Below are 25789 nucleotides of genomic sequence, written 5' to 3' on the forward strand. Positions count from 1 at the left end.
GAATTGAGTTCCACAGCACTTTCTAAGGCTGAGAGAGACTGGGAGGTGGAGTGGTGGTTATCACTCGGTAGAATAAGGGTCAAGTTTTAAATTAGAAAGGCTTTTAAGAATAGGTGAGCTCTATTACTTTTCATATGCAAAGTTAGAGGGGTCTAGGGGGAAGATGATCCAAAATCTTGAAAATAAAATAAAATGTTCCCAAAGCTAAAATCCAATAGCATCCTAGAGACAATGGACAGTTAAGTAGAACTGCTGATAAACTTCCAGTCTAAGACTTATCAGTCAGGTGACCTCTCCAGCTTTTCTACATTGGTTTTCCCAGGGGAAGCTGAAGAGAAGACACTTCAAGCTCTCAGCCTTATAATGTGTACTTAAGAAGTCAGTGAATAATGACCATTAGAATTCTCTGGGTAAAGCAGCTTGAATTAAAGGTGCATCTTTTGTTTCCTTACTTTGAAGTAGAGCTTCTGGTCCTTGGAGATTATACCAAGAGCAATGAGTCATATCTGAAATGAGGAAGGGAAAGTGCTGTCAAATTTCATGTTGATTCATAAGAATAAGCACAAAGTGTTGTTCACAGTATTTCAGTGGGGCAGGGAGGCACAAGGGGAGACCAGAGAACGAAATATTTGAGCCTTGAAGAGTTTCTATTTGCTACAAAAGACTGAAGAAACTTGCTGTTTTCAAATAGAATGGATTCTATCAAAGACTAACCATTCCTAATTTTTGTTGTTTTCTAATTTTTGCTTATAAAATGGTCAAGTATGTCAATAAAAAGAAAATGTTCAGCTACCAAGTCAAAAATGTTTTGCCACCTGCTATGTATTTGGCCAGCCTTTTAAAATCTTTAGCATTCTTTGGTAGAAAGCCTTAAGATGCTTGTGGGGTGGAGGGAGATTTTCCTCCATTAGAATCTTTTGGATGATAGTCAAACACTTCTGTAATTTCCTTCACCATTTTTAGCTCCTTTTGGCATCACTTATTTCAAGTATGCCTCTGGAATGTCGAGAAGGTGCCAGATATTATTTTGAATGTCATATTTTAATATAATATCAAGCTAAAGTTCCTAGAGACAGGAAATAGAGTGCTTCTTTCTTATCTTTTAGTGAAATGAAAAACTTTAATTAAGGACCAAACGGAGCTTTTGGTCAGTCTCCTACCTGTGAAAGTAGATTAGAAAGGAATTTTTATCCTCTGACTAGAGGCAGGAACAGATTTATGTGGGGCAGGGGAGAGGAATTGAGTAGAAGGAAAACCAGAAGCTAGACTTATCACTCAAGTTATCAAATGGTCTAAATATTTGGTCCAAAGCCAATGACTTCACTGGAGTTGTTTTGTCCTGGATATTGGCATTTAAGTCCTCATTTAAACTTTTTAGCATAATGATTCTAGCAATACGTTGGAGTAAACTATCTATAGTTATTTCCCCAGTTGAATAAGTCTAAATTAGAAATTCTGTCATTGCTGGCTACTCTGATCCTCTGAAACAAGCATATAAGGTTTGTTGTGCTGGTACCAATAGGGAAAGAACAACGGAGCAGGGAAAGACTTCATGAGATCATCTAATCCGTACTAAAATCATTCAAAATAGATGGTTCTTTAGTTAAAGATTTCCAAGGGATTTGTTACACCCCCAATTGCAGTATGACTAGGCCCATGACAATAAAGGAGGCTTGCTTGCCTTTCTGATCAAGAATCATTGCAATATCAAACAAAGGATGAATTCTTTCCTAAGAAGCTTATGACTAACTCAGGTCTCTACAAGCATTCCAGGAACAAGATTCTTTTTGGTTACCAAGATCATAAGTGTGATTTTGGCCCAGAGGCTTAAAAACCAAAGCACATGTGATGTGTCTCACTTGTTCTGTGGGCCATTTCTCTTTTCATTCCTTTGCTCCAGATTTTTTTTTCTATCTCTGTTACATTAAGAAACAACCAGTACAAGTATTTTTAGCTGGCTTACCTGAATTAAGCTCTTATAGAGCTAACGTATTTGAACTAACAACCACAAAAATTGATTAGCAGAGAAAATTCTTCCCTGCTCTATGTTTTCTAGCTCGTACCCCATAATTTTTAGCTCTGTGACCTTGGACAAGTCATTTAAATTCTCTGCGCCTTAGTTCCTCTTCCGTATAAAACAAGAAAATGAGTCTAGATGACTGAAAGAGTCTCTTTTAACTCTGACAGTCTATAATTCAATCTATCATACAGCAAAATTGTGACCTTTATCAAGAAGAAAGGACAGTGGGAGGGAAACTCGTTAGGAATTTTCTCATTTCTCCCACTCCCACAAATGCTGCAAATGACTGAAGTCAGTGACTCAAAACTTTATTAGGTATGTTAATTATCTGGGTAAAGTTTCACGCAAAGCTATGTATTTGAAGCTAGAGGGGAGAGAAATTCTAAGCTGCAATCTTATTTCTCCCATTTTTGACCAGTTTCTAGACTTGAAACTGTTCTATTTTAGAATAGAACACCGAATTAGACATCATGTGTTAGTTTCTCAGGAAATAACAGCTAATTGAAGTTAACAGTTAAGTTAAAATCAGTATTGCCTTCTTCCTTCTAATTAATAAGATATAACTTTTCATTCACCAGCCACCCCCAATTTTTTATGATAAATGTGCTTACTCCTGCAAATACCCAGTATTTCTTTCTAACACTCCTTTGTTGAAATCCTCCAAAAAAAGTCCTAAATACTCACACTCCAGGGAGAAAGTATTGCTAAAGATTTACATTTAATGATTTTATTCCATACACACAAATAGAATCTTTTCTCTTAGAGTCCAGCTCTTATCTATGGCTTTGAGGGTGGGAAGAGGAGGAGAATATTTTATTTATAAACCTCCTATTGATATTCTTAGATTTCCTCAAATGGCAAAGAGAACTATGGCAATGAGAACAATCGGAGGGGTCTGATAATGATAAAATATCTAATTTTGGTTAGACAGTGTAGTTAGCAGACTGGGAAGAGGAGCTAATATGAAAGGACTAGTTATGTTTCATTTCCTAAATTTTTATGGCTAAAAACAGAAACATTTTGTCCACTTCCCATTTTGTGGAGCTATTGCAAAAATTTCCTGCCATCACAAATCTTAGTGAGTTTTACTTAAAAGTTGTTTGTGGAAAGCCTCTAAATTTATGCCAAAGTGCCAGTGTAGACTTGGTTTCACGTGAAAGATCCAGGAGTATATCTTTTCTATTAGATGATGTTAGGAACCAGCTTTGGTGACAAGTTAAATCTTTCAAAGATTAAAAAATACTTAATTTTAACTGTCACCCAATTAGTACGTCAGGCTGATGAAGGTTAGGTTAGCTCAGTGACACCAGTGAGCATTAGTAACCATCGCAAATAAACTGTGCATGGACAGCTAATAGCTGCAAGAAGAGCTGGTGACCAGTTACAATGCTCATGTTTATATTTTTCTATCACTGCTGAAAAAGCACATAAATTTAATTTTCCACAGAATCTATAAAACCTAATTTATACAAAGTTAAAAAATTTATCCATGTTATAGAATCAAAAAAACATAAATAGTTTTATACCTTTTACTGGTAGACTATACAAATTCAGAGGACATTCCAAATGAAGCATCTATGGCTTTCAACTTATAAAACCTCTCATTTTCCAGTTGGTTTTCACGGTATATTCTATTAGATCTTGCTTGAAAATTAAGAGTATACTATGGATTGCATTGATTTCAACAGGAGGAGAAAAGAATCTATTTTTCATTAGAGTTCCTGGTGGTAACCACAGAGACAGCCAGTAACTTGGTAAATACAATAACGACTCCATGAAAATCATGAATGAAGGATATGATTTTTAAAAGATCAACCCATGAGGATAATTTCCAGGTACATCACTTATTTTCTAAACTGCCCTGCTTCAAGGAGGCCTCTCTGGAGAATAATTCAAACAACAACACAACAAATTTTAAAACATTAGATAAGATGTTCAATATATTTTTCTTCAAAATATATTTCACTGACTTAGTAGATATTCCAGGTAACAAGGCACTAGTTTTATACTGGAATTTAGACATTTTCATTAGTTCAGAATGCTTAATTTAAAAAAACTTTATGCTTTGCTTAAGCACTAAGAAGAGTCAAAGTTTAAAAATTGTCCAATATTATTTTCTGCTCCAGACAATATTATCTTTTTGTGTTCCAACACTCAGCTCTTCCAAGTAACTGGTACATCTCATACATGACATAGATAATAGCTCTTTTAATACTCTTAACCATTAGATATGTATCCAAGATAACCTACATTGACAAATAGAGAAGTACTTTCATTTCTGCATAGAAATGAAAAATGAAGAAATTCAGAAAGATTTCTGAAAATCTTTAATTTGAATTTTAATTTAAAAAGATTCTCACTTAGGAATCTACCCATGTATCAGCTGCCTGGTGGCCCTAGTCGTCCAGTTTGCTCAGGGTTCTTTGTCCTACAATAGTTGAATGGAAATGGCCCTGCTTTTGCCCCAACCCCAGGTCTCACATATAGTGTGACACATAATTTTCTTGTTTCCCCTGCCCCCACCCCACTTCCCAGTAGACATGCTGAATGTCAGGAAGTTTGTCTTCCCCACTTTATTCTTTGTTCTCAGCTCCTACTACTGCTGAATTATCTCTTTCACATCCTTCCTCTTGTAGCTATCCTATTCTATCTTTTCTGCGTGGACCCAAATGTGAAACACATGTGTTTTCATTTATTTCCCTAAACACATTCACACCAGGCAGTTGAGTTAAAGATTTGGGTGTATATCTTGGGGTGTGAGGACATTATATCACAGCACTGCATGATAAGTAACGTTAAACTGAACACCAGACACCCCTGTTCCTTGGTAGTACTTGCCACTAGCCAGCACTTTTGCTCAGGATCTAGCTTCTGACGTATTGCTGGGCCATCTTCCCCACCTCCTGTTATCCTCCACTGCTTTTTCTGGTCTTGGAACACTTGATTCACCCATCTCTGGATGAAGCAAAACATTCTTCTTACTTTATTATGTGGCAATATTTTTTGTCCAATTTTTACCTCATTCTTATGGAAGAACCCCATAAGAAGTGACTCCCTGAACAGCTAGGAACAAGGGTTTACATATCAGCTTAATGAAGGGGGCGGGGGATGTGAGTTTAAGGCTTCAAAAAATGGAATGTTCTGTTGAGGCATGTTCACACAACTTTTTGGAGTGTCCAAGTGCCCAAGGCCAGTAGCCTCCCTAACTGGAGACCTCCCTGTGAGGGGCTTTGTGGCAGCTGATTCTCATAAAGCCCTGCTTTCGTCAGATAAGGGCAGTTCAGATAAGATTCCTTTTTACAGATGTTTTCACTCTGAAGTAATCTTCATGTCATTTTGGAGTGTGGTTGGTCACTATGCTATCTCCCTACATCCAATCTTCTTCTCACAAATCTATTCTCCACAGTGAAGCCAGAACGATATTTCTAAAGCACCTGATCATGACACTCCCTTTCTTAAAAACACTTCAGTGGCTCCTTACTGCGAAGGATTATGATTTATAATCCTAGATTTACCACCTTCCTACTAAAGCTCAAAGAACAAAAGGGTAAAATGGTATAACTCTACACTATATGGCCGGAGTTGATTTATGTGGCAGGAAAGGTGAGGCAAAGTGGGTAAATTATGACAGACAAAAAATTAGTCTTTAATGCCATCCCACATTTTGTATCTCTGTTTCTCAGATTTTGCTTCTAAAATCAGTGCTTCAGACAGTGTGCCAGGTACCAAATCTTTTTCTTTTCCCTTCAATTTTAATTAACATTTCATTCCTTTAGGGCCTTACTGAAATGCCTGGCTAAGTAGTTCATTAGCTTATTCTTATGAGTGATAATAAGTTAATGTACTATGCATTTCTACAAGCAATGTTTCTATTTTAATAAGATCTTTCACGACTTATTCCACAGGATGACCTACACAAGGCATTTCAGTCCCTGAAGCAACAAACTGAAGAGAAAATTTGAGCAAATGGGCTTTTGAACACCTCTTAGACCCCTGGCTCTTCCCCTGCCTATGAAGAGAATTGGCCCTAAGGGGAAGAATTCTATTGCTTTTGTATAATCTACAGCCCTCAGGAGAGGGTTTCTTGCTACTCTGAATAACCCTATTATGTAGCACAACTTCAGTGAACCAACAGTGATATTTTGCTATCCAGCTCTGATTCCTATTTAATTGAATCATCCATTTTTTTTTTAAAAAAAAAAATAGCTTTCTTTAGGTATAATTTACATACCACAAAATTCACCCATTTATAGTATACAGTTGAGTAATTTTTAGTGTATTCTCAGAGTTGTGCAACCATCACCACTATCTAACTTTCAAACATTCCCATCTTCCCCAAAAGAAACCCTGTACACATGAGCAGACATTCTTCATTTCCACCCCCACTACCCCAACCCAGCACTAGGTAACAATCTATTTTCTGGCTCTATAGATTTGTCTATTCTGGACTTTTCATACGAATGGAATCATACAATATGTGACCTTTTGTGACTGGCTTCCTTCACCTAGCATAATGTTTTCAAGATTCATCCATGTTGTAGCATGTATCAGTAATACTTCACTCCTTCTTATTGCCAAATGATATTCCATTATATGGATGTACCACCATTGTTTATCCATTCATCAGTTGATGGACATTTGCATTGTTTCCACTTTCTGTCTATTATGAATAATGGTGCTATGAATAATGCTTGTTGTTAGTGTACAACTTTTTGTGTGGATATATGTTTTCAATTCTCTTGGGTATATCCTGTAGGGGAGGAAGAGAGTTCCTCTACCCTCTAGGTCCTTCTGGCTGGGCTATGAATTAAATTGACATGAGACAGAAGAACAGGAGAAAATCAAACAAAGCTTTATAACATGTATACCTGGGAGAAACCCGGGAAAACTGAGCAACTTAGCCAGAATGGCCAAAACTACCACCTTAAATAGCATCTTTAGCTAAAGACAAAGGAGGATGTTGGAGGTGGAGGGAGTCAGTAATGGGAGATTACCAGAAAAGTATGGTAAACAAGAGTAAGGTTATGATGCAGATTTAAGTCCTTGGCTTCCACACTGATAAGAGTTTCTAGAGATAAGGTCATCTCCCCTTCTTCCTGGTACAGAGACAGAGACATCTTTATAAATGGAGAGTTCCCCTAGAAATGTAAATATCTCTTACAAACGGTAACTTCTACTTGGTTTTCAGAGCTTCTCCCCTGCCTGCAGTTTCTTAAAAGTAACGAGCCCAAAATAATCCTCATGCCAGAGAAACACATTTTGGGGTGGCCAATTCTGATCCCCCATTCCTCACTGTGGAATTGCTGGGTCATACGGTAATTCTACGTTTAACATTTTGAGGAACTACCAAACTATTTCCAAAGTGGCTACACCAGTTTTATTCCCATCAGCAAGGTATGAGGGTTCCAATTTCTCCACGTCTTCACCAACAGTTGTTATTGCCACCCTCATGGGTATGAAGTTGTACCTTGTTATGGTTTTGATTTGCCTTCCCCTAATGATGGCAATCATCTTTTCATGTGCTTATTGGCCATTTGTGTATCTTCCTTGGAGAAATGTTCATTCACATCTTTTGCCCACTTTTAAATGTATTATTTGTCCTTTTATTATTGAGTTGTAAGAGTTCTTAATATATTCTGGATATAAGTTGTTTGTCGGATACATAATTTGCTAATATTTTCTCCCATTCTCTGGGCTGTCATTTTACTTTTTTGTTGGTTTCTTTTGAAGCACAAAAATCTTTAATTTTGAGGTAGTCCAATTTGTCTATTTTTATTTTTGTTGCTTACTCTTTTGGAGTCATATCCAAGAAAACACTGCCTATCCCAAGGTCACAAAGGTTTACATTTATGTTTTCTTCTAAGAGTTTTATACTTTTAGCTTTTAACTTTAGGTCTAGGATCTGTTTTGGATTAATTTTTGTATATGGTATGAGGTGGTGTCTAACTTTATTCTTTTTTGAGTAGATATCTGGTTATCCCAACACCATTTGTTGAAATTGCATAGGCTTTTAAACCATATACTAGAAAGCTGTTAAGTTAGCAGTTACGTTAGCTGTCTGTCACTGAGCATCCGAGTAAGCAAATTCAACTCTGGGAGCTTTCGGAATCAGTATTTGGTTCTGTAGATTTGTATACACTGTACATCTCTTCTTGCTTCTGAATGTTTCACAAGTTTTATTCTGTTGAATATCTCAGGTGTTTGGATGTATTGCTCTTCCCCAAAGTAAATATGTAATTTACTATATTTAAGTTTAAAATGGGTGAAAACTGTTACAAGTAATTAATCTTGACCTACAAAGAGCTAGCAATTCATCCATTTATTACCTCAAGAAAAATTTATTGAGTATCTACTAGGTACCATGGATATAATGCTGGGAATATAGTAATGAACAGAATATAGTCCTTGTCCACAAGGAACATATTCTAAAGAGAAGAAGAAAAAACAAAAAGTAGAGGCGGGCCAGCCCAGTGGCACAATCGTTAAGTTCACATGTTCCGAATTGGCGGCCCAGGATTGGTGAGTTCGGATCCTGGGTGCAGACCTACACACCACTTGTCAAGCCATGCTGTGGCAGGCGTCCCACATATAAAGTAGAGGAAGATGGCCATGGATGTTAGCTCAGGGCCAGTCTTCCTCAACAAAAAGAAGATTGGCGGTAGATGTTAGCTCAGGGTTAAGCTTCCTCAAAAAATAAAAAAAAAGGAGAGCTATAATATGTGAGGTGTTAATACATGTTAAGAAGAAAATTAAAGCAGAGTAAGAGGGTAGAGAGTAATACGGAAAGCGGTTGCTAGTTCACTTAGAGTGGTCAGAGGTCTCTGATTAAGGCAACACTTAACCAGAAACTGGAAGGTTGCAGGGAACTATCTGTGCAGATCTACTAAGGAAGAGTGTCCCATGCAGTAGGAACAGCAAGTACAGTGACCTAAGGTGGAAGGTGCTTGGCTCAGTTCAAATTTTCCCTCTCCCACTGTATTTCTAATGCAGACAGCATAATTTCTGTGCATAGCCCAACTTCACCAGTTCCTTTTCTAAAAATATTTTGCTGTAATGAATTATAAATTGTGTCATCCCTAAGAAGATTCAGTTAAGAGAATGTTTCATTTAAAACTAAGACAAAAACAACAACAAAAAACTGAAAACATTTTCCTACATTACATTTTGCATCCTTGCTGAAGCACTATTTCTGATGTTGCAACTTCGATCCAATTCAACAAATTTAACTGAATGCCTGTGGTGCTATTTCCAAAATCATAATTTGTGGACCCTATCTGTGATTCAGAACTTTCACTAGGAACTTGACAATGGTTTGAGTAAAGACAGTCAGCCTTCAGTAATTCATGACAACTACATTTGTATTCTGACCATACAAAATGTAGTGAATTCCATCAAGATGACCTAATTCCAAGGAGCTGTGTGTTGAGGAATCCGGATGGCTTATGAACATCTTACCTCGAGCGTCATCAGCTATGACACAGTGGGTGTGTATCATGGGGTCAGTTCTTCATTTATACCACATATGGCTGTGGTAATTCCATGACTCTCTGGAGTTAATGGTAGAAAAATCAGGCGTTGTTGCCTGTATACCATGTTCCCACTGAATATCAATATCCAAAGAGAAGACATACTTGGTATGAAAATGTCAATGTATTTTACAGCCATTACATTTCTTAAAAAGTCATCACTGTTCAGGAGCAATGCCCTGAAAATCAATGCCCAATCTTTCTCTCTTCCTCCTTGCCCTTGTTCGTGATCTCTATTTCAGATTACCTTAGGCGGTTGGCAAATCTTAAGTGGCCTGGATATACGAAAGTCAGATACTTTAATACCTTCAATATTTAAACTTGGAATATTCCAGGATGCCCTAAACTAAATTAAAATGCAATTATGGAATGCCTTCTTGCCTTTCACCAAATGGATTCAATGCCTACTCAATGCCTAAGGTAAAATAATCTCCCCCTCCCTGAACTCAAGTTAAAACTCTTTTCTCCTGCCTAGCGCTTCTTATGTCTTATTTTCCACACTGTATTGTACCTACGTCCTTTGACTGCCATCACCTAGGAGCATATCCTAGGTCTGTAGTGGGTTCTCAGTAAGTATTTACTAACGTATTATTATTATTATGGCTTGGAAGTATTAGGGAGATAAATATCACAATGATCCCATGGTGTTCAACTTTGTTTCTATTTTGGATTTTTAGCTTTGTTGGCTTAATTTGTATGGCTTTGGTTAAAAAAGATAGGAGAGGATGAGTGGGAAGAAAAGTTTAAAGTGTGTTATTCATTTAGGGATGTTTTTTATTCGGTTATACCCACCCTATGGTCAGAAATAAAATTCAACTTTAAAAAAAACCATTGTATTGAGTCCTACTGGCTATTTCCTTTAAATGTGGCTGGAATGATGGTCTTTAAAGGGTGTTACCAGATTAAGGCTTTGCCAAGTAAGGAAGGTGGAGCTGTGTGGGAATGAGGCTTTGTTTAATCAGGTTGTATAATGTTTTGCTGAGACATGTTAGGAAAAAGCAATCCAAAGTAATGTGGACTCAGTATGAAATCACAGTCTGAAGCACACCTTATAAAACTGAGAGAGCTTTTGCTATCCTCTTGGAAATTCATATACCAGAAATGCTAGGGAAAATTAACTCTATATATACAGTTCCCTCCCTAACATTTGTGGACTTGAAAAAGAGCACAAATAGAGGCCCATGTACAATATTTCAAGTTGTAAATCACGGTAAATATCTTTAAATGAAGTGTGTTCTATCTTCTTCCTTAAAAAAATATACCTTCAGGCAAAGTTCAAATTTAAAATTCTTTGATATTTTGGAGCTTCATGCTTAAAAAGGGGAGATCCTGGGAGAGCCTCTCCCAAAGCCCACAGCCCAGCCCCACGCTCTTCCCTCCCCCAGCTCCATCCCACAAGGTGAGAGATTTCAAGAGTATGCATGTGGACACACCTACCCACATATCCATATCAGATCCCCTGCAAACAGCTGTTGCTTGGGCATCCCTCAGGCCTAGGGGTGTTTCATACGATGGAAGAATTCATGCATGGGAACAGACCTGAGGAAGAAGCTGAAGCAGGCTCATTGCCATTTGGGTGGGAATTCTGGGATTCCAAGTAACCAGAGAAGGCATAGAAGGGGGCATGACTCAGGCTCTGGGTGGGCACAGCCATTTAGTTCCTGGGTTCTTTGTCTTGTGCAGATGGCTGTAGTCAGAGGAAGGGCAGCGAGATTCTCTGAAGCCTAAGGCTCAGAACAGAGGCCCCTCTTGCCTGGGTCAAAGAGGCATACTCTGTGTGTGCATATCTATGTGTGTATATGCCAAGTACGACTGCCTACATATCTTTCAAAGACATAGAAAATTTAACATATAATCACGTAGTGATTATCTTACCTAAGGGAGAGGTATAACCTTATGGATGATCTGAAAGGATGAGCAATACAACACATTTGAGATTGGGTGCACTACAACAATTAATTGATTGTGGATATTTAAATACTTCAAACAGATAATGATACGTTATAAAATAATGAGATTGAAGTCCCTCTCAGAAAGGCTTGGAAAGCTGTTGTTTCCCTCATCTATGTACTACAGGATCAACTTCATCTCACTCTACCCGCCCCCCCCCCCACCCCCCCCCGCTCTGCACTGCGGGGGGCGGGGGGGAATGAGGAGCATTGTCTCCTGCTGGGCCAAGCCCAGCAGGGGGCTGGCATGGGGCTGCCTCCTTCACCTGGGTCCCCCCCACCTCTCTGCTGGATTTCCTGAGTGCCTTGGTCTTCTTGTATGCCCTTAGGAAGGGGTTTTCTTAAAACCTCCTAACTCTTTAACCTCGTGAGCACTATCTTTGGCACTAGAGAGACTTGAAACTCAATCTTTAGCCTTTTGAACAAAAAAATATTGAATCCCTAATTATGTTTACTTTAGTGATATGGTGATGTTGAAAATCAACAAAACAAAGCATATAAATAAGAGAAAATTACTTTTCATGTGTGAATGTGGCTTTTAATTTTTTTAAGAGGCAATGTTTCAGCTTGTGTCTGGATTCAGAAGTGGGTGATAGGAGAAGCCATCAAGATATATAAAATGCAGTAAAGTGGGGCCAGCTCCGTGGCCGAGTGGTTAAGTTCACCTGCTCCACTGACCCAGGTGCCAATCTTTAAAAAAAAAAAAAATGCAGTAAAGTAATTCTTAGTGAAATGAATCATATGTTTGAGCAGATATTACAAATACATGTATGTGAACTATTCATGTTTAATACTGCATTTAATAGTCTTGGATAACTTGAGTAGTGAATTTAATCTGTTGTGATTTGCCAACATTTGTAATGAGACAAAGTGTTTTACTGATATTTTAAGTGATCCACACCCTAGATCATGATCATTATAACTATTTGTGGGTTTCCTTATTACTTAACCGTGTTCTCAAATATTTTACTACTCTGTGAAGAAGAAAGTAGGTAACTGGCAAATGTAAACAAACAGAGGAAGTGAGCAAGAGTTCAGCTCCCTGGAGACAAGGACATCTCACTGGCTTACCACCCCGTTTCCAGGATCTAGAATCCAAAATGGCCCATCGTAGGGTTCTCAGCGAGTATTTGCTGACTAATAAAAGAGTAAGTCAATTAATGAAAGTAATTTATACCAAGACTGACTCTGGCTTAGGGATTAGTATTTTAGTTTGATTAGTGTTTCATATCTTGTATGGTGTTAAATCTTCTGTTATAGGTGGAGAAAATGACGATCAACAAGGTTATATGACCTGCCCAAGATAACACAGCTAGTGAAATGATAGACTCACTGACCAACTACTGTCATTTTATGACTTCTTCCCTCATAATACTTATACATATCACAAATTTAAATCTTGTTAACTTTAATTGGCATGTCAAGAGTATGATAGGTATATATAGTCAGTAACTTCCTTTCAAGGCTACCAGCATAGTTTGAAATAGGGAAGTCAGGAATGTGTGATCTAAAATGGCAAAACTCTGTACAGTAAGTGATCCTGGTTCCTCCGCCTCAGTGAGAGGCAGAATTCCCGGGCACACTTCCAACTGCTTTCTGGTAGCCATCAGCAATCAGGGACCTGTGATGGTCACACAGAGCAGGAAGAACAAAGCGTCACCTGTTCTGCAGAAACTTTCTTTCAAACCCACTCTGACTTCCTGGACTCTGGGCCTTAGTTATTTAGAATGATGGCCCTTGCCAGCTGTGCTTGGCCTTACCTGATTTTCCTGGACTCCAGCCTAAGGGATAACACCTTTGTGCCCCTCCCAGCATTGTGTCTACCTCCCATGGCCTTCCTGAGGCTCTCAAAGTATGGTATCTGCCAGCACCTCCCTGGCTAGTTAGACTCCTCTGTGTGTTCTATTGGCCTGTGTAACCTCATAACCACCTAAGCAATGGACTGCAGAAAACCTTATGAGTTCTAAAAAATAATTGGAAAATAAATTAGCTCTTATTCTAAACTGTCTACTCTGTAACTATCTTATAATACTTATGTGGGTCTTCCCTCTGTTCAGATAGGCCTGAGAGATGAACCTTCAAGAATATTAAAGTACTGGGTGACCATTTTCTGTTATCTGCAGGTATCAAACATTTACAAAAGGACTGTAGTGTGTGTGTGTGTGTGTGGTGTCTTGTGTGTGTGCATACTAGATCAATTTTGCATTATTTTGCCAAGGTGTTGTTAAATGTTAGTTTAAACTGATAGGAAATGGTCCTGTGAAAAATAAAATGAAATTTAAACTGTAAATACTAATGAAAATCAAACAAACCCACATCAGATATTGTTCCTACCATTAGCAACAAGCAGAGCAGTTAAAAAGAAATTATCACATGTTTTTAATGTCTTTAGAGAATTGTTTTACTTGTCAAGGACAGAGACGGAGAGAGAGAGGAAGTGTTAACTGGCTTTCCCTAGCAAGAACTTGAGCTAATATTACCTATACTGTCTCACTGTAAAATGATGTGTATTCAAAAAAGTATTCATCCTCAAATGTGAATTGTATTAATCATTAAAAACCATTTCAAAGTCCTCATGGGAAACATCAAGTGTTTTTCTAGTTTCTAACCTGTGAAACTGAACAACAGGCAGATAAAATCTGGGAAGTTGTTCAACTGAACTAATTTGTTTTAAACACCTGATATTAAATATTTGATTAAAATTTTGCTTACAAGACTCAGTTTGGAATAGTGGAAAATATTAATTTCAGAATGTCTCAGGCACTAAAAGTACTTGCATGTTGTAACTAGATTGGTTTATACATAAAAAAAGATATTTTTGGAATATGTCAGAGCTAAAACTCTTGGCATCTTGGAGTTTTGTGAATTCACATGAAGGTGGTATGGCTTATAAAATGAGCAAGGCACTGGGAACAACCATCGCACTTGACTTCTGGGTCTAGTTTTGTCAATAACTAGTCTGGTGAGCTTGTGCAGGCCATTTGACTTCCTTTGGCCTTAAATTTTTTTCACTGTAGAGGGTCTGGGCTCTGATTTCTAAGGTCAATTAAAGCTATGAAATCATGTGATTTTTCTAGAAGTTTCTTTCAAAATACACATTGCTCTTTAGTTTATGTCTAAGCCTATCCTAAAGGTGTTACTGGATCTTATCCAATCATAGCTTCGGCAAACAATACAGCCACAGAAAAGCTACTTGCGTCACTTGATTTTATTTTTTCACACTCAAACAATACCTGGCAAATAAAGAAAGGTTCCTGGACTGTGACTGGCACAATGATACCTGGTCAGCTGCACTGAGAATTTAAGCAAACTATATATATTGTCAGGCTGCGGAATGAAGGTGAGGGCTGATCCACAATTACCCACATTTGTGAACCAAACCAATGTTGTAAAGCGTGGGTGTGGGACAAATACCCAAAGGCCTACTGTATAAGTTTCTTTCTACATATGTCCACTTTCGTTATTTTAGCACAATCTTCATCCTTCCATCCTCTACTACTCTGGCTTTTCCACTAGAATGCACACAGACTCAGCAACTTTTTCTAGCCCTCCCCCCTCCTAGATCTTCTATTGCTTTTACCAGCATAGTCCACCCTTTATTCTTTGCACTCTCTCATTTCTGTGAGATTACCCAACCTTCTGCCTTGGCTCTCTCTCTCACTCCATACCTTAAATTTAGTCATAATACAAGACATATTCCTAGATCATTTGCTCTTCTGTATTGGATCTCACCCCCTTAGAGTTTTCTTGACTGATTGTCACCAACATGTGGACAGCTCCAAAACTGACATATTTTTTTTTGATCACTTTTGTATAGTTTAAAACTAATTGCCCACTGGTTATATTCTTATTAATTCATTTATTTACTCACTAGACAGAGCACATACTATGAAAGGACTACTTTAGGGCCAATGGAATATTTGAAGGATGATTTTTTTAATGATATGTCATTTTTCAAAAGAAATGTTATGTGATATATCTAAATATTTACATATCTAGAAAGCATTCTCAGTTTTTTATAGGACTAAATTAGATTTCCTGTTTTTTTTAAAGTTAATGACTTACTTTTCTTTATGATTTAGAAGTTATTTATGAGAAAGAGAACTTAAGAATAAGACTTTTAGGTTTTCAGAATATATTAATTTTCAACTCAAAGACTCTTGCTCTTATATGTAAAATATAAGATGCAGATGTACTGCCATTACATGAAACATGTCTGTAGTTGAATTACTCATCTTCCTCTTCTCTCAGCCAGTACCCTAAACCACTTGTCATGCCTGCTGCCCGAATCAGCTCTCCCTCTCTCAGTTTATCTCATCCTTTCTTTGCCCACCAAGCCTTAAAACAGAGACACGCATGGCTCTTCCCCCTCCCTCTTCCCCAGACTCCTAGCCTGTCAGCCATTGCATGGATTCTTGCTTCAAACTATTTTTCAAAAGCAGCTACGTGAGGACACCCTGCATCTGTAATATTGCAACAGTCCACTACTACATCCCCTGCTGCAGCCTCAAGTCCCTAACTCCCTTTTAAATCCCTCCTGAAACCTGCCAGCAGAACCTGTGTAAAACGTTTCACACTAGTCGCCTGTATCGTGAGTAGCTCTCCAGTGACTACAGAAGGAAGTCTAAACCCTTCACGTAAGACCCACCAAAACTATCTGATCTCTTCAAGAAACGTTAAATTGCTATGTTTTGAAATAGAATAGGGATTGCTTAGAACTGAGAATTTTAATGTAAGGGGAATTTTGATTGTTAGCATAGTGTTTTTGTTTGTTTAATCTCCTATCTGCAGGTCTGTTGGACAACAATCTTTCTCAGCAAACAGAAATAAAAACCAGCAACTATGGAAACAGATTTTTAGGACAAGTACATTGACAAAATGAATAAGAAAGGGAGGAAGCAGAGGGATTTGGCTTCCTGTTTGAACTTGGGGGCCTCCTAGACACACTAGGATGCTTTTGGGGCCTAAGGAGGTAATATCTTAAATGAAAGCATTTAGTATCAAGGTCAGACTAGAAGTGAGGAAAGAATTTAGTGTGTTTAGGTATTAAGGCCTATGAGAAAGCCTTATGGGTTAAGGTAAGAAAACTGTAATTATTCTAAATATTTGATGTTGTCCCTTAAATTGATATAAAATATCTTAAAAACACATTTTAAGAAGCACTTGTCCTTATTACAATCCTTTTTGAATCTAGACAATTTACTTTAAGTTTACTCTAGACAAAAAGCAAAAGTACTACCTTGTGAGACTTTCTGAAAACTGAAAATATGTGAAAATGAAGATCCTCAAATACAATATCCTCATGCTATCTAGCAGAACTGGCAAATCAATCCAATTATTTGGACCACATTCTAGAAGTTATGAAACAAAGTAAAATGTAGTAGAGAACTTATGAGTGCTCTGGAGTCGGACTCCCAGGGTCAAATCCTGGGTATGCCCTTATCAGCTGGGTATCTGTGGGCAAGTTACTTAATCTCTCTACATGTCAGTTTCCTTGACCATAAAATATCAATAATAACACTACCTACCTCATTGAGGTTGTGCTGAGGAATAAATGAGATAGTGCATGTAAAGTACTTAGAAAGCACCAACTACATATTTGAGTACTTGTTAACAGCCCTGCAAGTAGACTGTATTATATCTATTTTATAGATGATGAAACCAAGCCATAGAGAGATTGTGACTGGGCTAAAGTAACACTGCTACTAAGCCCTACAGCTTCAGCAGCTCTCAAATCTTCTGTCTTTTTGCACACTGCCTCATTGATTTCATGTTGCTGGAGATGTGATAACGAAAGAGACACTGGCCCTATCTTCAAGGATAATACTTTAAATGGGGAAAGACAAGAGGTGAATGGACAATTGTGCATAGATACTCTGAGAACACTGTAGAAAGGGTTTTTAACCTGGTATGGAAGGGCTGGGAATGGCTTCCAGAAAAGTCTGGTCTTGAAGAGTGGGCAGGAATCAGCTAATGGACTTGGGTGGGGTGGAGAGTGTCCAAAGCAGAGGAAACAGCAGGAAGCATCCATGATGTAGAGGAGTGGCGAGGATACTTTGCATGCAAAAGTGCAGGGGGTGAGAGAGGTCACAGAATATTCCTTATTTATAATATGTGTGCTGGCTAGAATGTAGGATTTAGGGTAGGGCAGGGGAATTTTGATGTTAAGGGAATGAAGTTGAAGGAGTTCTCCTCTGCCAGCCATTGAAAATGGCAGCACAAATCAAGAAGTCAAGTCAAGAAGAGGCAGCGCAATTGCCTGCAATATAATGATGTATACCTGGGCCCCCACAATCAGTACCTTACATGTACAGGCTGGTAGTCATTTACTTTGAGGCACAGGTCAAAATCCTTTTCAATATAATGTATGCTTCAGGCCTGGGGGAGTCAGATGTGTCTATAGGTAGTGTATACTCTGCAGGGAAAATACCTCACTAACAATTGAGAGAAATCTCCCCTGCTTCCCTTTTCCAGGTATTCTTTCCTAAGGAAACTTATCTACATTGGAGTTATAGGTTCAGGTTCCTTTGTTTCTAATGGAAAAGCATCTTTCTGACTTCTTGTGTGAAAAATATTATTTTTAGTGTTTTAATCTAACCTTTCATGGCAGTAGATCACCTGTATAATCGGTTACCCTCAATGCCCTATAGATGGGCTACAGAGAAGTGCTGGTTTAAGGGCCTCTTTAAACTCTACTCCTCATCATAGATTATCTCAAGATAATAGTGGGTTTCAATGGTCAGCACAAGTTTATTATTAAAAACATTTATTAAGAAGTAATGAAAATATAAGCTCGTTAGTCACCATAGGAAATTTCAGCACAGTACCTTCCTTGCTCTGAAAGACAGCTTTGTCCATTTAACGCCTCCCTGGGTAGTTTGTAAAAAAGCTATTTGTATGGTGCCAGAATGCTGAGAAACCATCTATCTTAACAATGTTAATATCAGTGACAGAGGAACTCCTTGTGTTATAGTCTTTAAATCAACTTAACCAATAAAGTGTGACTAACTGCCAGGCACTGTGTTAAGCACTAGGGATACTGTAAGTAAGATATAGCTCTGCCCTGAAAGAACTCATTTCATACGCATAAAAACATAAAATATCCATGATATAATATGATGCCTCTCTAGATACTAACATAGAAGTATGCATTAAATCCATATCAGACTTGAGAATCAAGAGAGAATGTCCCTAAACCTGGAGAAAAAAAGATATGATAATGATAATTAAGCAATTCGGTAATATTTTTTTTCTCTAGTAGCTGGATGTAGGAGGGTTGAATCATTTTATATAGGTCATAAAAACATCTGATTAGCACTAACTTGTCTAGTGTTTGATCCTAATTCAAATGAGTGATAATGTTACTGGAATTGTCAGTTCCCTTACCTTTTAAAACACCCTGATCTGCCTTATAAGTGCTCTAAAAATGCAAATTATGTAATATGCACCTGCTTAACTAGAAATGTTTCCTTAGATTATGTAATATATCATAAAATATGTTTAAAGTCATGTCACTGCCTAAAGTGCGATAGTATTCCTAAGAAGACTTAATGCGGATATCATAATTTATGTGTTAAAATTCTTTTGAGACTCTTAAAGCTACAAAACATATTTCTCTAAAACTGTGAAGGAATTTTTTTGTTGCCTTTGAAGCAGAAAAATTTTAATGCGAATCTGTGAGCTATTTGTCACTGTAATCTGAATTCTTTAATCTATCATGAATAATTGATTATGGATAAATCACAATGGTTAATCTGAACAGTCTTCACATTAAAATAATTTAAAGGAATGTCTTTTGTCTAGCCTGGATCACAACTTCTATTTCCCAATGTACATGGAGAATTTCAGGTTAGTATTTCCTCTAGTTTTCCATGTGGAGGTGGCATCTGCTTCCATCATCAATGATGCTGTTACTGTCATTTCTTCAACTCATCTTTTTCTGTCCTAACTTCCTCATCCCCAATAATCATATGGCAGTGACACTGATTTTCTAGTAATTCAATGGGGTTATTGCATATGGGATTTATATTTCATTTTAAAAATTAGTACCTCCGTATTTTTTGGGTGTAGAAGAAGAGAAAAGAAATGATACTGGTTCCATGTATTTGAAACACAATGTTAAAATATACCAAATTAGTTTCAAACAAATTTCCTCTTTATGATAGAATTAAGTATATTTGAGAGTCATAAATAATAGATATTTTCAAATTTCCCCACATGTTAGAAACATGAAATAATTTTCATCTGTTATAATACTAGAAAAGGCATCCTGACATGTTTGAAGGTAGATTATACCCATTTTACATATGAATATTTAAACATTTCATGTTTATAATCATACTGCCTTTCACTTATAGATGAAAATGCTTCTAGTATTTTTTCCATCTTTATTGAGACATAATCGACATACAACATTGTGTAAGTTCAAGGTGTACAACATGTTGATTTGATACATATCACAAAATGATTACCACCCATAGTGTTAGCTAACACCTCTATCATGTCACATAATTATTATTTTTTTGTGGTGAGAACATTTAAGATCTACTCACTTAGCTACTTGCAAGTATATAATACAGCATTATTATCTATAATCACCACGCTATACAACAGATCCACAGTACTTTTTTGTCTTTATTTGGACATTTGTATCCTTTGATCAATACTTCTAGTTTTTAAAGTGCTTTCCCATGTGTTGATTTGATCCTTATAAACCTCACAATAACTATAGAGATTGGGAAGTGTGATTCAATCATCTTTGTTAAACAGAGAAAATGTAAAAGGTTTACATGTTCTACAACAGTGGTCCGTGAAATGTGGCCTGGAGGCCAAATCTGACCTACTACCTGTTTTCCACAATAAGGTTTTATTGGAAGACAGCCCTGCTCATTCATTAACATATTGCCTATGGCTGCTTTTCTGCTACAATGGCAGAATTGAGTAGACCATTAGGGTCACAAAGCTTAAAACATTTACTACCAGGCCTCTTAATGAAAAAAACTTTCTGACTCTGCTCTACAGCAAGTTGTCCTTAAGAATCATATTTAAATAACTAAAACCGTTTTTCTCACTTTATGATGTCAAATTAATGTGTGATACATTGTATATATATTTTCTATGAGAAATCTGCATACTGCAAGAGGCGAAATATAGAATTTACAGCACTTGATGTTAATATTTTATTTTACAATACAGGAAGCAGCATATCAAAATATGCTTGTTGACAAATAATTAGGGGAATTTTGATTTACTGATAATTATGTAACTAGCATGAACTTAGAGAAGTGCAAAAAGTCTCCTCTTAAAGTGAAACTAATACATTTCTAATTTAGTACGGCATACAATTCCCTTCTTATCAATATTTTAGATTAGCTTGCACTTAGCTCTTAATAAAAGCAATTAGCAAATAATTCTTACAGCCTTGAAATACGCACTAAGGCTGATTTAGCCTTACATTTGAACATCATTTCCTAGGAAGGAGTTTTACACTTGAGCACAAATATCTAGCTCTTTCTTTAGATAGCATCCTCTTCAGACAAGATGTGCTAATTCTATGATGTGTAATACAAAATTGTACCAATGACAGTAGAGTCTCTCCAGTTGAATATACAAATGAATTAAACATAGATTTTCTGTAAGGCAAACACAACTTCAAATTATTGCCTGGCCCTTTCTTTTCTACTCTTAAAATATTTAACTTTAGAGAAACTGGAAAAACGAGACTTTCTTTTATTATTGCTAGAAATTTGAGGGAAACAATTTGGAGCATGAAATAAGGAACTGATGTAGATACATGAAACATAAATGTATGGTAAATTTAGAGATTTTTTTTTAAAAAAAAATTAAACCACAACATTTTAACCATCTGAATGCTTTGCTTTTGGTTTTTACTTTGATGTATTTGAGATACTGAAAAATATAGGATCTTTTCCTTAAGGATGACAAACTCAACATCTTTCTAAAAAGGAATATGCAACCAACTTTCAAGTGTCTTTTCACAGCCTTTCTATACTTCTTGTGGGCCTTATCAATAGCAATTACATTACTATATTGAAAGAAAGTCATATTTGACATTCTCCATTAGTTTGGTGCTAAGATACTCTTCCCTCAAGGACTGGTCAATTGGTACAAAGTTGAATAGAGCCAAGATAAAAAATTCTACTCAACTTGTCCAGTTTCTTCTCCTGCTTATACCTCAGTGGTTTCCATAACTTTCTCACTGGTTCCTTAAAGAATAAACATAATGTTGTAACGGACAAAAGCTTGATTGCTAAGTACTCCGTAAATGTGAGTTCCCTTTCTTTTTATCTTACTTCTTCAGCCTTTCCCAATCCTTCGGGTTTTCCCAAGTCAAATTCACTCACCTCACACTTGTCAGACTGATTTTTTTTTTTAAGTAACAGTGTATTTAAAGCTGGTTGATGTTGGTTCTACAGGGAAAGGGCCAGAAAGTATGACGAGGAATCTCTCACTGCTTCTCTAGGCAAAAAAGTTGCCTTTAGATCCATTTCAGACTGCATTTGCTTTTTGACATTCTTTTTAAAGTGAAATGTTAAAGCATTTGCCTGTACCAATAAGATGATAATTACCTTACACTGCAGTTCCTTATCGTGGTCCTCTTTAGTTTGCAAGCTTCTGGGTATCAGAAACAAAATCTTAGTACTCAATTCCTATCTGGGTCAAGTAAATCTCCTTGTACAAGTGCAACACAACTCTTTATTAAATGAATAAAAATGTGCATGGACTGAATGATTCTTAATTTAACTGTATTTAAAGTTTTATATATTATAATATATACATTGTATAAACTTGTTAGTAATAAGCACACTGTGGTAAAAAATGAAATTTTCAGTAAGTTGCATAAATATATTTTATTTGCAAAGTTTAATTCGCTAGAAATAACTTTAACAAGTATTTCTAAAATTATATATATTCGTACGCATATATATACACACACAAATACATACATATAGATGAATTGGGGTTTTAGTGAGATTTTCATCTTATAAATCTGTTCTGTAAAATGAAAAATTTTGGTAAAAAGATTAGTAGTATCAAAAGTTGTTTTGATTAAGCCAAATTGACAGCTAAGGCACTTTTATGCTGATAGCTGAGTCAAGTTCATCTGATAGCGAAACCAGGAATTCTAAAAAGAATTATAGATGTTGGCAGTTACATTTAAGTACTCTGCAGTTAAAAACAGCAACAGTTTATTTAACAGGTTGCTTGGAATCAAGTGGAACTTACTGTTTTGGTATTTTGCCTGACTTTGTTTTTTCCATTTAAAAATGAACCACTGATCTGTAGAAACAACTTTTAAATATAGCCAAGCTGAAATGTCCTAATTTCACCAATACATTTTAGGAACTGGAATGATAGTACTTTTTAATGATATTTGCCTTAGACTAGGTTTGTGTATTTCTTCACATATTCTGTTAAATGAACACTGGCCAAAGCAAATATCTGAATGATATTTATACCAGATTGCTTCTATGTAGGAACACTATGTTACACTGCTTGCTTCCTTGAAGGAATACAAATGAGTAGAACTCAAACTTTGGTTTCTTTTTTTGAAATGCTACCTCAAAGTAGAATTTTCACAACTTAAATTTACTGATAATAAAAGATACAAACTACAATCTAAATAAACAAAAAAAGTTCAAATGTTTCATCAACCCTGGATACTAATTTTTATCAAACATCAACCAATTTTTTTTTTCTATGAAAGTATCTAAAAATATTGACCCAATACAACAATAGAACACCAAAAGAGTCTAGGCAGGAATCTTCTTTTCATTTGTTTGAGTTCTGCTTGTATTATGAGGTTTTTTAGTTTAAATTAATGGTCTCTGAAGATGAAGTTCATTGTTTTTAGGTTGAGGAAAGAGAATTGCTCAAGCCTGAACAGAGAGACGACAGCAGAGGCAAGGCCAAGGTTTCTGCTATTTCTATAAAATACCTCCAGAATTCCTCCAAGGAGCCATAGGAGCTACTGGTGGGGCTGTGGAAGGGTCAAGCAGAAAGGACCCCTCACCTTTCCCCTCGCACACTGTACGCTCTTTAACAACATTTGCTCCACTTGCATCTTTTTTATATGTTTGAAATTCTGGGTAATAATGAGCTTTGGGAAAAAAAAGAATTCTGTGCCTAAAGAGCATTTTTGAAAACTATTGTATTATCTTATATACACCATGAGGAAAAAGGGGGAATATCATGGGAGCTCAAATCTGAAATGATGTCACCATAGGTAGCTGTCATAAGAAAAGCCTAGAAATTGCATTCCAAAATAAGGGAAAACAGGTCCTGAATGTAGTTTTTAGCACAAGTAAAACCTTGTTTTCTTTTTTTTTTGTACTTTGGTTATTGACTTAGTATTTCTGGAAATTTGAACTGTACAGAGTTGAACAATGTATAAACAAAGTTTGGTAGAGAAACTTCCAAAGTGTTTTAGAATGCAAGGACAGGTGGAGCATATAGAAAAGCAAAAGAATAAACTAGTTAACAGAAATCAGAACAATGGAGTGCTAAATGGATATACTGACAGTAAGAGCTACATATGGACTAAAAGACTCAGGAGGAGCTTTCTGGAAGAGAGATGCTCAAGTACGAGAACAGGGGGCATTCCTAATGGAGAGAACAACAGAGATGAAGCTGGGGAAAGCATGTTTGTTGAAGACAAGGAAGGTAGATCTGAATGAAGAGGAGTGTTTGTGTCAGTGGGATCTAAACTTGAATTGGTAAAATAGGATTACACTGAAGACGTACTTTGAAGGTAATGGAGGACCTTGAAGTTAAAGTATGCATAGGGGCAATATGGTACTACTGTTGGCATTCAACAAAAGGAGAGCTTTAGTGTCAGCAGGCTGGCAGCGTGTTCTGAATATTCAAGGGACTTCTCTTTTACTGTCTTAAATTACTGGTGGTGGAAAAAATTTAGGTGGTTCTTCAAAAGATACTAGATTGTTTTCACAGATTGAAAATCACATAGGCAATAGTAGACACACGGACATTTCATACTGCTCTTAGAATTGTGTTGACAAAAAAAAAAAGCTTAGCAAGAATACACCAATGACCTAATCCATCTCTCTCACATCAGATTTATACAATACATTTACTTTTTATCATCCCTTTTAAAAAAGAATTTGGAAAATACATTAAGAAATTTTGCTTAACAGTAGGCTCTATTAGTTTGAGAAATATTTGAAATAAAATAGTCTCTCTTAGGGTAGTTTAGAAATATCATTTGGATACATCAGGAAAATAATGGATATTACTAGATTATTAAAATTGAGGAAACAACTGTCCTTAGGTAGATTTGAATTAAATGACCTTGGAGAAGTGTTCTTTTCCATTTATAGCTATTATTTCTGTTTCTTCACTATGCAAGACCTGGAGACAAAATTTAACGTAGTAGAAATAAATAATACAAAGAAGGAATCAGTGGACTAGAATCATCCTTCTAAGGTCAATTTAATGAATAGCCCTTAGAAATAGTTTATTGTATGATTATTAATTTTTAGAGGAAGCAGACGAACCATTTTCTAAGTAACACATCCTGCCATATGGGTTAAAATAGATCTCAAATAAAATCATCCTACAAAAAGATTTAACTTCTAAATATATTTCTTCAATCTCCAATGTCTTCAGACCACCCAATTGAAATGTTAAATATTTTCTGTTCTCCTTTCTTTTTTCCCCCAAGTTCATTGTGGAGATGTGTGGGTATGCATGCAGGGATGTGCCTTGGTTCTCCTTTCTAAAATCTGATACAGAGAAAACTACTTTTCTAAGGAGCAAAATTTTTCCTTCTTGGGAGTTACCTGGTTTTGCTGGATAATCACTACAATATGCTTGTTGAGGAGTGTGCCTAGTATGTTTGAGTGAGAATAGTGGTAATTGGATAGTATTCTAAAATGAATAGCTTCTATAACTGCAGTGTTTTTGTTTTTCTTAGAATACAAGCTTGGAATGAGAGCTGAACTGCATTTAAATAAAATTGTGTTAGGAGAGGAAGGCGAGAAGAATGATGAGATGGCTGGTTGCAGACCAGGGCGTAATTTTGAAGAGTACCAATATGCCCTATAATGTTGTCAATTATAAACTTCTTAGCCCGCTTCCATTTCCCAGCTCTGGAAATCTCTAGTAGAATTGAGTTCACCTGCTCTGGTATCACGCAGCTGGATCTGCCTTGAGCATGTGCATGGGGGAAAGAGCAGAGGCTTCTTGATCTAAAAACCTCAGGATCATTCACAAGCGTAAGTGTGCACACACTCACAGACCTGTGTACACACACA

General features: G+C 36.6%; 1 protein-coding gene and 1 long non-coding RNA gene across 4 annotated transcripts in view; one reads left to right on the forward strand and one right to left on the reverse strand.

Moving 5' to 3' along the window:
- The window catches only part of ITPRID2 (ITPR interacting domain containing 2), a 131142-nt gene that overhangs the window by 53362 nt on the left and 51991 nt on the right, over window positions 1–25789 (forward strand). The window lies entirely within an intron of this gene.
- Window positions 1–25789, reverse strand: part of LOC106826614 (uncharacterized) — a 62537-nt gene that overhangs the window by 20796 nt on the left and 15952 nt on the right. Inside the window, exon 5 of the long non-coding RNA XR_011502905.1 lies at window positions 453–506. This is a non-coding gene — a long non-coding RNA (uncharacterized lncRNA). The remainder of the gene's footprint in view (window positions 1–452; window positions 507–25789) is intronic.

Source organism: Equus asinus, chromosome 4 (assembly GCF_041296235.1).
Source record: "Equus asinus isolate D_3611 breed Donkey chromosome 4, EquAss-T2T_v2, whole genome shotgun sequence".
In the NCBI taxonomy this organism is placed as follows: Eukaryota; Metazoa; Chordata; class Mammalia; order Perissodactyla; family Equidae; genus Equus; species Equus asinus.